Consider the following 4,751-nt stretch of genomic DNA (forward strand, 5'->3'; position numbering starts at 1 on the left):
CACATATACACAATGAAATAGTATGCAATGATAAAGAGCAATGATGAATCTGTTGAACATCTCACGGCATGGATGAATCTGGAGGGCATTATGCTGAGTGAAATAAGTCAGTCACAAAAGGAGAAATATGGTATGAGACCACGAGTATAAGAACTCAAGAAAAGGTTTAAACACAGAAGAAAGCATTCTTTGATGGTTATGAGGATGGGGAGTGGGGGCAGAGGAAATCACTGACTAGATAGTAGACAAGAATCATATTAGGTGAAGGGTAGGACAACACACAATACAGGGGGAAGTCAGCACAACTGGACCAAAGGAAAAGCTAAGAAGTTTGCGGAACACAACCAAACACTTTGAGGGACAGGGTAGCTGGGGCTGGGGACTGGGGACCATGATTTTGGGGGATATCTAGGTCATTTGGCATCACAAACTTATTAAGCAAATGTTTTGCACCCCACTTTAGTGAGAGGCATCTGGGGTAGAAAAGCTTGCGAGCAGCCATCCCAAGCAAACGAGAACGAAGAATACCAAAGACACAAGGAAAATATTAGCCCAAGAGACAAAAGGGCCACATAAACCAGAGACTCCATCAGCCCGAGACCGGAAGAACTAGATGGTGCCTGGCTACCATCAATGATGGTCCTGACGGGGCGCACAGACGAGAGTTTCTGACAGAGTGGGAGAAAACTGCGGCACAGATCTCAAATTCACCTCAAAAGACCAGACCTAAGTGTCCATCAGAAGATGAATGCAGAAGCAAAGTATGCTACATACACACAATGGAATACTACTCAACGATAAAGAACAATGATGCATCCAAGAAACATCTCACGACATAGATGAATCTGGAAGGCATTATGTTGAGTGAAATGAATCAATCACAAAAGGACAAATGAACAGTGTATGAGACCACTATTATAAAAACTCATGAAAAGGTTTAAGGACAGAAAGAAACAATCTCTGATGGTTTCTAGGGAAGGGAGGTGTGGGAAGGTAAAAACAGTAACTAGACAAGAGATTCATGGTAACTTTGGTGAAGGGTAAGACAGTACACGGTGGAACCCTGCTGGCACAGTGGTTAAGATCTTGGCTGCTAACCAAAAGCTTGGCAGTTCAAATCTACCAGGTGCTCCTTGGAAACCGTATGGGACAGTTCTACTCTGTCATATAGGGTTGCTGTGAGTTGGAATCCACTGGACGACAACAGGTTTGGTTTTTTGTTGGTTGGTTTTGACGACAGACACAATACCGGGGAGGTCAGCACAACCTGACCAAGGTAAGGTCATGGAGGCTGTATAAATACACCCGAACTCCCTGAGGGACCCAATTACTGGATTGAAGGCTGAGGACCACGGTCTCGGGGGTCATTAGCTCAATTGGCACCACATAGTGTCAGGGATTGAATTTTGTCCCCCAGAAATATGTGTATCGATTTGGCTAGACCATGATTCCCATTTTTGTGTCCTCCATTGTGTGATTGATGTAATTGTGATGTGTGTTGTAAATCCTAATCTCTGCCTGGGGTTCCTGAGGCAGGATTGGGCCATGTAGGAGAGGATTAGGGTGGAATGTAAAACTCTGTCTCAGAACACATCCCTGATCCAATGTAAAGGCAGTTTCCCTGGAGTGTGTTCTGCATCAGCTTTTCTCTTATAAAGAGATCAAAGGAGAGAGAAGAGAGCAGAGAGTCGCAGACCTCATGCCACCAAGAAAGCAGCGCTGGGAGCAGAGCACGTGCCCTGGACCTGAGGTTCCCGCGAGGAGAAGCTCCCAGACGGAGGGAAGACTCATGCGTCACAAGAACCTTCCTCCTGAGCCGACAGAGAGAGAAAGCCTTCCCCTGGAGCTGGAGCCCTGAATTCAGACTTCTAACCTACTAGACTGGACAAAAACCCCGAGAAGATGGTAACCGGACACCCTTCGACCTCAGTATGGAAGTCACTCTTGAGGGTCCCCCTTCAGCCAAAGGTTAGACAGGCCCATCAAACCAAAGGAGACTAAATGAGCACACCAGCCCAGGGGCAAGGACAAGACAAGAAGGCTGGAGGGCACAGGAAAGCTGCTGATGGGAAACCCAAGGTCGAGAACGGGAGGGTGTTGACATGTCATGAGGTTAGCAATCAATGTCACAAAACAATATATGTTATTAATTGTTTAATGAGAAACACATTCACTCTGTAAACCTTCATCTAAAGTACAATTAAAAATCACATCAGGTCACAGAATAGAGGAGAATCGTATGATAGGAACAGGCGCTGTCACTGAACAATAAGACCGCATCGGGCCGCCCTAAGTCCTGCAGTGTCAGTCTCAGCTCAGCCAGATAACCTCGAAGATTCCCCAGGTCGAGAGTACCCTGGAGGCCCACGTAACACTCGAGAGGGACGGGTAACAGTCCGAGTCTGAACTTGCTCAGCAGGACGGTGTGCCGCAGCAGGCTCTCCACGGCCACCGTGGAGACTGGGTTTCCACGGAAGCTGAAGCTGGTGAGCTGGGAGCAGCGACCCAGAGCAGGCGAGATGGAGGTGAGATGGTAGTCCGTGATTCCGCACCCGTCTAATTCCAGGCGGTGGAGGGTGGCTGAGGTCCCCTCCAGCAGCACTTGCAGGAACTCAGGACTTAAACCCATCATGTTGACATCACTCAAATTCAGGTACCTTAGGTGGCTGGTGTGCAGGCATGACGACAGGTATGTCAAGTCGGACTCCAAAAGCAAGCAATTAGTTATGAAGAGAGTCACCAACGGGGTCTTCAGGCACCTGAGCACCTGGTCTAGACGGCCTTCCAGGAAGAAGACAGAGTCCAGGTGGAGCTCCTGGAGCTGGTGCAGACGGAGCAACTGTGAGCTGAATTGGAAAACTAGCTTCTCCACTTCCTCTGCAGCCCAGGGAGTGAAGGAATTCAGGAGGATGTCAGAGACACGGAGTCTGCTCAGATTAACCATCTGGCCCAGGGGAGGAGCAAACCTGGCCAGTGTGAACAGGTCCCAGGAGCCATGCACTTCTACCTCTTGGACACAGTCCAGCTGCACCATTCTCAGGATCTTCTGAAGATGTCCGAGTGCCATATCAACAAACTCCAGCTTCCTACAGCACAGGTGTGGCAGACCTTTTCTCTGCTTGGCCCTCTTCAGGAGGAAGGTGAGGAATTCATCCGGGGCGGCTTTCTTGAGGCAAAGGTATTCTAGGAGCACCTGCACAGGGGCCAAGAGTTGCTTCTCCTCCTTCCTGGAATCGTCCACTTTTCGCCTCTTAGTCTTAGGCTGGGCAACCTCTGGCCCCTCGTATGAGCCCACAGAGGACCTGTCCCAGGTTCCAGACCACATGTTCCAGAAGCTGGTGTTAGCATTTACCCGTAAATCCAGAACTTTCAGTTTCCATCTCCTGGGGCGGACCTTCTGGGCAAGCAGGACATCCAGCCCCTCCAGTGCAGCTTTTAACACGTCCTGGGGGGCCTGCTGAGCCTTCATCAGAGCCCCTAGGGGAAGGTGGCTGAAGGGCCAGGCCTGCACCATTGCCTTCAGAGTCTTGCTGTGTCTCCCAGCCACAGCCTCCATGAACAAGGGTGGGAAGAGTTCCATCGGCAGTGACTCCAGAGCTGCGATGGCCCAGGCTTCCACCCGCAGCAGACTCTGGGTTGCAAGGTCCAAGAGCCTGGGTGGGCCTGTGCTGTTCATGCTGATATCTGTTCCAAAAGCAATCCTGATCTGTGGTTGGAACCCAAGATTCGCAGACCACACCACTGTCGCCGGCTCACGGGCTGTTGAGGCCAAGGAATCCAAGATCAGCAGCTAAGATGACAGGCGGCACAAGTTCCAAGAACCGGAGGTCACTTGGTGAGGAGCTGGATGCATGATCCTGAGTGAAGTCGGCCCCGCTGGAACACCCAGCTATATACTGGAGGCAGGGCACATCCCCAAGAAATTCGCTTTTCAGCTCATTGGCTGCTCATAGAAGATCTCATCACAGAAGTGAGCATGTGATAGGATAATTTCATCATGGAGGTGATTGCCTTATATTAGATCTCATCACAGAGTTGATTGCCTTATATTTGATCTCATCATGGAGCTCATTGCATTATTATGTAACTGCCAAACTACAACCTATCTACCAAACCACTGAGAATCATGGCCTAGCTAAGTTCCCACTCAACTTTAACCATCACACTACCCCCAGTTCAAGTCTAGTTCATCAGATGATGGCCTCAGCAGCTCCCTTATTTTCTTCTCCCACCAGAAATGCCATCACCGTTTGAAATAACTCCACTTGTGGAATGTTCAGAATCATCGGGATTGTCCCTGGGAATGGTCATGGTGTTTCTGGTCAGATATTAGTGAGAGTTTTCCGCATGGTCCTTCCTCCCACCCCACAGCCCCAACATATGTTTCCCTGAAACATCTCACTGCTTCCTGAATCTACCTATCGACCTTAGCAAAGTGATCAGCTTTTGGGTCCACGTTTTCAAGCAACTGATTTAGTTTAGAAAACACTCCAGCTCCTCTTTTCACTGTCAAACGTTTTGACAATTTCTCTCCTCCTTCTTCCTTGCTTCTTTCTTTCTTCTTCATCATTTCTTATATCTTCAAAATCCATTAAGTCCTTGTCTTGAATCGAATTGTGTCCTCCCAAAATATGTCAACTTGACTGGGCCACAATCCCCAGAGTTGTGTGGTTGTCCTCCATTTTGTGATCAGATGTTATTATACTCGCTTTTCTAAATCCCACCCTCTGTGATGTTAATGAGGCAGGATT

The 4,751-nt window shown here is 48.8% G+C and overlaps 1 pseudogene; it reads right to left on the reverse strand.

The window, feature by feature from the left end:
- Window positions 1-2,212: 2,212 nt before the first annotated feature.
- On the reverse strand, window positions 2,213-3,676 carry LOC101345223 (melanoma antigen preferentially expressed in tumors pseudogene; annotated as a pseudogene).
- Between the last annotated feature and the right edge of the window lie 1,075 nt (window positions 3,677-4,751).

This window comes from Trichechus manatus, unplaced genomic scaffold (genome assembly GCF_000243295.1).
Source record: "Trichechus manatus latirostris isolate Lorelei unplaced genomic scaffold, TriManLat1.0 scaffold00087, whole genome shotgun sequence".
NCBI classification, from domain to species: domain Eukaryota; kingdom Metazoa; phylum Chordata; class Mammalia; order Sirenia; family Trichechidae; genus Trichechus; species Trichechus manatus.